The sequence below is a fragment of the Hippopotamus amphibius genome, chromosome 13 (genome assembly GCF_030028045.1).
Source record: "Hippopotamus amphibius kiboko isolate mHipAmp2 chromosome 13, mHipAmp2.hap2, whole genome shotgun sequence".
Classification (NCBI taxonomy): Eukaryota; Metazoa; Chordata; class Mammalia; order Artiodactyla; family Hippopotamidae; genus Hippopotamus; species Hippopotamus amphibius.
In genome coordinates, this window is record NC_080198.1 from 3,470,131 (window position 1) to 3,479,043 (window position 8,913).

Consider the following 8,913-nt stretch of genomic DNA (forward strand, 5'->3'; position numbering starts at 1 on the left):
CAACTCATCTGGATTTACATGCGAGCTGAGATAGAGTAGACATATTCTGTAATATTTGATTCTAAGAAGTTTGTAATCCTGTCTGCTTCATACCCACTCCCATGACTTACTCAGATTTAAGGGCTCCGCTCCTTTCCTTTTGCTAATTCTAGCTTGCAGATGTCTTTGTTCCAAGCATTCAGCTTCCAGGTCAGTTGATGGAGCATCTATCAGGAGGAATTTTGGCCTGTCAGATGGTGGCACATGAGGGGACACTGGGAGGCAAAGTGATCTAGTCTCCAGGAGGACCCTGACGCTGGTGGAGAATTAAGCATATCATTTGAAATGATCAGGAAGACCAGGGAGGACTTCACAGTCCAGTAAGGTAGACATTGACGTCACTTGCTCTTACTCTCACCCCTTCTTGAGTGGCGATGATCACACCCACACATAGTGGGCAGTAAGTGTATATTGAGTGACGGGCACATGTGGAGGCTGCTGGGCCTGGTCAGAGCACGAGAAAGCTTACTACAGAGCTCCTTCGCCATCAGGGTTAGTTTTTCAGCTCCACCTGCCTTCGTGGTGCTGCCGCTCTAGGCCCTCATCTCTCTCGGGAGCCAAGTCCCCTTAGCTTGGGTGGGATGGACTTGGGCTGGAGTATGGGGGCAGCGAGGTGCCATTATCTTTACCAACGATGCGTGGGTGAGCAGGCTTCCAGAAGGACTTCCTATGCCTTGGTACCGTCCCTGTCCTCTACCTTCTACACCTCAGTGTCCTCTTCACAGCTGCAGACGAGGAGTAGAAGTTGGCAACCAGGCCCTGTTACGACCACCTCCCAGGCCATTGAATCCCTGTAAGAAGGTGCTAGAGCAGGTCCTGCAGGAGCCCAAGGTCTCTGATCGCACAGTGCGGCGGTGTTGATGGGAGCGCCCCTATTCTCATTACGGATTGTAAGCTGGAGCACAGAGAGGGTCAGCAGCTCGTCAGGTGGTGTCTTAAGTGGCAGACTGTTTAGGTGCATGTTTGCACCAAACTCGTGCTTTCTCCAGCACCCTCTGCTCTCAGTCTTTTGCCGCGGTATTAGGCAAAAATCCCAAATCCTTGCCAACTTAACCTCTAAAGTCCCAATCAAGGGCGGAGTTGCAAGACTCGTTAACAGTCAGTTTGTCAGCCTGGTCAGGCAAATACCTCTGCTAACAAAAATGTACAGGAAAACCAACTGACCCAGCTGCCTTTTTTGCAGTGATTGACAGGCTCATCCTAAAATTCATGTGAAATTACAAGGGACCCTGAATATCCAAAACAATTTTGAAAAAGAACAAAGTTGGGGGACCCACTTCCTGATTGTAAGACTTATTACAAACCTACAGGGATCAAAACAGTGTGGTACTGACATATTGATAAATCAAAGAGAATTGAGAGTCCAGAAATAAACCCATACATCTATGGTCACTTGATTTTTTTGACAGTGGGTGCCAAGACCAGGGAAAGAATAGTCTTCAGCAGATGGCTCTGGGACAGCTGACTCTCCACGTGCAAAAGAATGGACTTGGACCCATACCACACACCACTTGCAAAACCACCTCAAAATGGACCAAAGGCTTAAAATGTAAAACTTTTTAAAACCAACTGAAACAGCTTGTAGGACAAAAGAAGAGGAGACACACAGAAAAACTGGAATACTAAAAGGAAAAAACAGACTTATTAGATATCCTACAATCATAAGGAAAAATAGAAGAAAAGAAGGTAAATTATAGGTAAATATGAGAAAGATGGGAAGAGGGTGTATTTATAAGGTAGAGCAGAAGGACTCGAGGCAGATTGTAGAGAGGGACAGGGAGACTAGTCAAGCAGCAATGAGTCTGTGAGTATGGGAGGCAGTGGTCACGGAAGGGGCCCCCAGATAACCTTTTGTCCTTGCCCAGGGCGCCCATGATGGATGGCAGAGCAGTCCATGCACATTGGCTTATGGTCACTGTGAACTAATAAGTGTAAGTTGAACTTTATTTAGGATTTCAGAGACTGTATAAGTCTCTTTCTAATCCCCCTTTAACAGTGTATGTTTAGTTGAGTGTTTTGTGAGTCCAGTTGTTATATCCTCTTCCATTTCAGACCCAGAGTCCGTCAGCATTGACGCCATTCCAGTTGTACCATTTTTTGTGGGCCTGTTTTGTAGGAGTGTGTCCAGTAGATGGCACCGGAATTCTTAAGACTGCAGACCTGTGCTCTGAAATAGCACTGCCCAGTAGAAATAGGGTGTATGCATGTGTGTCAGTTTCAGTTTTCTAGGAACTGAATTTAAAAAGTGAATTAATTTTGAGTTATACAATCATCCCTTTATATCTTCAGGGGATTGGTGCCAGGACCTGCTGTGGAAACCAAAATCCGTGGTTGCTCAAGTTCCACAGTCGGCCCTGTGCCTGCACTTCTGTATCTGCAGATTCAACCAACCGTGGATCCTGTAGTGCTGTAGTGTTATTGAAAGATCCGCACATAAGTGGACCCTCGCAGTTCAAACCCATGTTGTTCAAGGGTCGATTCTATTTAATCCAATATATCCAAAATATTTCAGCATTTAATCAACATGCAAAGATTTAATGGGATATTTTGTATTTCTTTTCACACCAAATGTTTAAAATCCACTGTGTATCCACTTACAGCACATCTTAATTCAGATGCTAAATTTTCATCAGGAATACTGGATCTGTATTCAGATTTCATAAAATATGCATTTGAAAAAGTAGATTCACATACCCAAGTTGGTCCAAACATACTTAAAACATTTAAGAGTTTGCCAATAACTGAATTGATTATCAAGTTTTACATTTAATAAAATTAAAATGTAGTTCCTTAGTCATACTATACCACATTTCAGATGCTCAAAAGACACATGTCTAGTGCTACTGAATGCACAGCACAACTCTAATTAAATGATCTGTTTTTACATGTTTTGTGGTCTGACTATACATAACTCTCCTGTTAGAAACTAAAGGATTGGCGAACACATCCCTTCCAGGCATACATTAAGCATTCACGCTAGTCCTATGGTTGTGTTCGACTTGGGAGCCAGCAGTGCTGAAATCTGTCAGAAAACATGACCACACCTCATTCATGTCATACAGCTAATAAGCGAAATGTTTTGGATCAGAAATTGCTTTGAATTATTTGCTTTCATTGTAATCTTTTCTCCAGGCCTTTGTGTGTTTTGATACAGTTCGTTTGAATTGGCTAAATAAATCATTTTGTTTGCTTGCAAAATTCCCAAAGGAGAAACTTTAAATCCATATACATGAGATTCCTGCTATGTTTAGCTGTGCATTTGCCAAAGACTTGTGGGGTAATCTATTTTCTCTTAAAGCCATAGTGCAGCCTCGGAGGTGGCTATCACCTGACCTTGTTGTGACACAAAGATGAGGCAGTAGAATTTAGAATTTGGAATGAACGTGGGTACTGGTCATTACAGTTAATACAACACAGAGTAGCCACGCCATTATGTGTTTAATTTCTTTTCAGCCAGTAAATTGAACTAAGTCAGTTATATGGCAAGCAGTTCCTGTAAAAATCTATATGGCTAAGGTAAGTGGTGATAATTGAGAAGAATTGCTGAAAACCGTGAGAGAAAATGAAACTTCCCTGGTCCTGGCACCTGCCCTGCTGGCTGGTTGGTGGTGAGGCGTTTGCTGGTGTGGGCCCAGACATTAGCTTCATGTTCAGAGCATGTGTGTGGCGTGGGGCGGAGTGGGAGAACGGTGGGACCGTGTAGATCGTTGTCTAGGAAGACGGGAAAGCCAGAAGAATCAGATGAAACGGTGTTTTAGTGAAACCTGTCACCCAGGTCCAGGATTGATCTTCCGTTACAGTTTCTCAGTAAATTCCAGCTTTTTGTATAACCGTGCTCAGTAAATGTACATCTGCTCAGTGAGGGGAGTGGTCACAGATATTGTTTTCTACCCTCCATTTAAACAGCATCTTCCCCACTGCATTTCTAACTGCCACATTCTCTCCAGCTCTAAGCTTACCTGCTAGGGGGCGGTTTTGCCTGGTTGTAAACCTTTCCCTGGGGTACAGTGTGTTCTGTTTCTCTTTGGTCATTATCAACAAGTAAGCTTCCCTGAGCTTGGACACGGTGTAGCCCTAGACCTCTCACTCCCCACACCAGTCCTCTCTGCACAGACAGTCCCGGTTGTTCAGGGTTGATATGGAAACCAGGAAACACAAGAATGGGCCTTGCTCCCAGCCCAGGTCTCCCAGGTCACAAGCCTGTCTGAGAACATGCTGCTATCTTTGCAGGGACTCTTGTTTATTGTCTTCTTTCCCAGAGTGTCATCTTTACCTTAAAACAGAAAGACTTTGTATCTCTGCTTCCAGTTACGATTAACAGGTGTTTATGGAAAGAGTAGTCAATGCAGACCTACCATTTGTGTGTGTTTTTTTTTAATTTAACATTATTTCTCAAAACTGAAGTCAGTTATTTTTTTGCTGCGTAATAGTTCAAATTATGCTGCATCGTCGTTAAAAACTTCCTCAGTTGTTGGCTGGCTGTGTTACTTCACTATTGGGAATGAATTGACCATAAGCATCTTTTTTGGGGGGTTAACCACATTTGTACAACTACCTTCCCTCCTCCTTTTAAAACCATTCCCTTAGGCATTACTTTCAGAACTAAAACCACTGGGTCAAAGGGTTGATCCTTTTTATGTCTCTGGATGGGTCTAGCCGGGAGACTCATCCTAATGGCCCTTTGGTGCCACAGGAGATCCCCCTGGTGGAGAATGCAGGTGGTTTGCAAGTGAATTCCACTCCAGGACGAGCCGTGGCTGAGGTTCCAGTCTCGAGAGTAAACCTTGCCTGGCAGCAGGCAGTTAAGCTTGATCGTATGCGCGTGGCCCCCACTCTGCTTCCTTTCAGATCCACTTCTCTCCATAGTTCAGCCCTCCTTCCACTCATCTGCTAGAGAATTCAAGCGTCTGTCCAGAACTATCTTGGTATATCGAATGGAGAGGACAGCGTGGATTAATTTTCCTAATTCCATGTCTACCTCTTTCGTGCATGGGGTGCGGGGTAATTCTCTTGCCTGTCCCGGCCTGAAGCTGCGCTTACTCACGGATGGCAGTCACAGTTGCATCTGGACTGCTCACTGTCCTTATGAAAAACGTTCTGATTAAAACCAGAGAGAGCCAGGAACTAGAGAAAATAGCAGAGGAAGTCAGGGCCAGATTACTTGAGGGAGTTAGTTTTAATTTTGTTTTTAAATATACAGCTGCATACAACTTCTACCCAAAAATGTATTCTTGAATAAGTGCCACTATGAGAAGGAATTATGCTCTTTTCTCTTTTTTTCAAATCCATGCCTGCATTATCCCTCAGCTTCCTTCTTGGTTGAGTGCCCTTGGTTTTCCCAAAGCCTGACTTTCCCACTTTTCATCCTTGTTCTGCTTGCACCCTCTGTGTACCCCTGGGAGTTTGCTGGGTCTGCGCCTTCTGAAGTACTTTTCAGGTGTAAGGACTAGAAATTGCTTTTTCACTGTAGGCAGAACTCGGGGTGCTGTGGGTACAGCTCTGCTTCTTGGCTAATCCCACCGCCGTTGTGTGCCCTCACACTCCTTCCCACCGTACTGCTGGGCCCTGGGAGGAGTGCTCTGCAGTACAGATGCCGCCTCTGCTTGCAGTCCTGTGGTTTCCCATCATCTGCAAGATGAAGTCCAGGTTCAGCAGTTTAGGCTAGCTCTTCTCAGCAGGCTGCAGGGCACCGCCCCCCCCCCCAATCCCCCCACCCAACCTGTAGCATCCTCCTGTTAATTGCAGTTCCCCAAACTTTCCAGGCTGTTTAGAGCCTCCAGCCTGAGTAAGTGTTGTTCCCATCACCTGGTGTACTCTTGTCCTTGTTCACCTGTCAGCTTCTACTTCTGGACCAGTTTCTGTCATTTCTAATTATCTTTTTCTGCTTAACGTTCTTTGAGCATTTAACTCTGCTAGGCTTTGTGGCAACCCTTAACACACATGACCTCATTTAATCCTCACAGTCCTGGGAGGCAGGGTCTAATGTCCTCAAGTGCCAGGCTCAAGGTCACATGGCCTGAGCTTTTAGCTGCCGGGTGACACTGCCTTTTCTGGGTTTCCCTTTTGCCTGACAGAGAGCCGTCTGACTTGTCATGGTAGCCTGTGTGTGTGCGCCCCTCCCCTCATCTTTGTCCTGCCCCTAGCCTGGGACGGAGGAGACAGGCAGCAAAACTTTGAAGATGTTGAAATGAAGATGGTCATTTTTCATATCCTTTATAAATTTCTTCCATGCTGTTTTCATTTCTTTGTGGGAATTGTTAATGGTAACTTTTATAGCCGTCTACGTGGGTCTCTTGGGCTATTTGTTGGACTTTGATGCCATAAATACTTCTCACTTTCTGGCATGTGGCAGCTTACTTGGTGTCTTACTTAGTGTCATGGAGGCTGTAAAAGGGGGAGAAGACTTGGTGCCTGCCCTCCATTTGCAGAGACCACATGGGATGCAACTAGCAATTAAAGACAATACATTTGAGTACTTGTACTGAGTATATGATTATATAACATGCAAATTCTTTTTTTTTTTTTTTTGGCACATGGGCTTAGTTGCTCCGCGGCATGTGGGATCTTCCTGGAGCTGGGATCGAGCCCGTGACCTCTGCATTGGCAGGCGGACTCTTAACCACTGCGCCACCTAGGAAGCCCTAACATGCAAATTCTTTGGCATGGCATTACAAGACCCTTCATGATCTGATTCTAGACACTTTTCCAGCTTTGTCTGCTACTTTACCATAGAGCCCCAAGGCCCTAACCATACTGTTGTGTTTTGTGGTTCCATGAACCTGCCATGCTTTAAATGTCTCTGTTCCTTTGTACATACTCTTCCTTTTACCAAGAATGCCTTCTCCTTCTTACCTGCCTGGCAACTTCTTACTCATCTTCTATGACAGTCTTCAGTGCAGCTTCCTTTAGACTTTTGTCTTTGGGTTTTCATGGCCTTTGTACATTTTTTTTTTCTGGCAGTGTGACCCTTATATCAGTTTTATAAGTCTTTTCTGCCTGTTGAATGTTGAGCTACTTACTTGAGGCCAAGGCCCATGTCTCAGTGATGGAAAAATGAACGAGTGACAGTGAAAATTAGATACATGGAAAGGATGGAGTGATGCTGTTCCTGCATGGCTGGTTGTCCATCAGGAATCACATTTGGGTGCAGGAGTGGAGATCTGAATAGAGGGGCTTAAACAGATTAGGGGTTCATTCTCTCATGTGAAACACATGTGGAAGCAGGTGGTTAAGTGCTGGTGTGGGGGTGCCACGATGTCAGCAGGAGTTCTCTTCCTCTGGTCGGCCACCTGTGATGCATGACTTCCCTCCTCAAGGTAACCTCATGGCTCCGGATGGCTGCCGGAGCTACAGCCGTCTCATCCATTCCAGACAAGAAGAAAAAGAAGGTCAGTGAGTAAAGAAAAAGTGTTCTTTCCATGCAGACAGAAGTCTTGAGAAGATATCCAGGATCCTACCCAACAGCTGCACCTGCATCTCAGAGGCCAGAACGGAGTCACATGGTCACCTCTAGCTGAATTTTGAAGAGATAAATATATGGTAACAAATAGAGGTTATTTGTGCATCTAATTTAAAATGACATTTCTTAAAAAAAAAAAAAAAACCCACAGGTTTTCAATCTGAAAAGACTTTTCTCCAAAGAAGATAAAAAAGTGGCCGTAAACACATGAAAAGATGTTTGACGTTGGAAGTACAAATCAAAACCACAGTGAGGTACCACTTCACACCCTCTAGGATGGCACTCGAATCAAAAAGACATAAGGAGTGTCGGCAAGCACGTGGAGAAATTTAAAGCTTCATACATTACTGGCTTTGTAAACAGAACTGTAGAATGGTGCAGCCACTTTGGAAACCAGCCTGGTAATTCCTGAAAATGTTAAACATTGAGTTACCATATAACCCAGCAATTCCATTCCTGGGCATCAGCCCAAGAGAATGAAAGCATCCATCCACACAAAAACTTGTACCTGAATGTTCCATTCATAATAGCCAAAAAGTGGGAACAACCAGAATGTCCAACAGATACTGAACGGATCAACAAATTGTGGTCTTTCCACATGAGATACGTGAGTGCAGTACTGACACATGCCGTAACACGGATGAACCTCAGAAACGTGACGGTAAGTGAAAGAAGCCAGTCACAAAAGACCAAATAGTGTATGATTCCATTTATATGCAGTGTCCAGAACACGCAGATCTATAGAGACAGACGGCAGATTAATGGTTGCTCCGGGGGGGAGGAGGAATGGAGAGTAAGTGCTAATGGGTTTTTTTGGGGGGTGATGAAAATGTTCTAAAATTAGATCGTGGTGATGGTTGCACAACTGTGACTATACTAAAAACCATTGTACACTGTAAAAAGGCTGAATTGTATGGTATGTGAATTATATCTCAATAAAGCTGTTTTAAAAACCAGCTTTTATCTGTTTGTAAGGCATATCTTCAAAATTAACCTCACAGGAAAGGAACTGGTGGGGCTGGGGTGGGAGTCCTCAAACCAGTTAACATTTCAAGGATTGTATTCATCTTCTCTTCATTTGAATCCTGGCTTTAAAACAGATCTGCCCTGCATGGTCAGGGTCAGATCCCTCTGGCTCATTGCCCAGATGACCAAGATTCTGAGAGTTCTCTTTGTTTTGTAGACTTATCATTTCAAAAACGAACCTATTTTTCTGAGTCTCCAAAGCTGAGGAATAGAGATGCCAGGAGGTCAGCAAATAGATGTAGAAAGCCACTTTATCTGCAAACCAGCAGGATGTCTGAAGGGTTTGCTCTATGGGACTCTTGTTCCTAGGAGATTTTGTTGCTGATGGATGGGCCGTTCCGTTGGAAGGCCGTGAGGAAGTCGGGTTGTGTTTGGAAAGGCCTCTATGC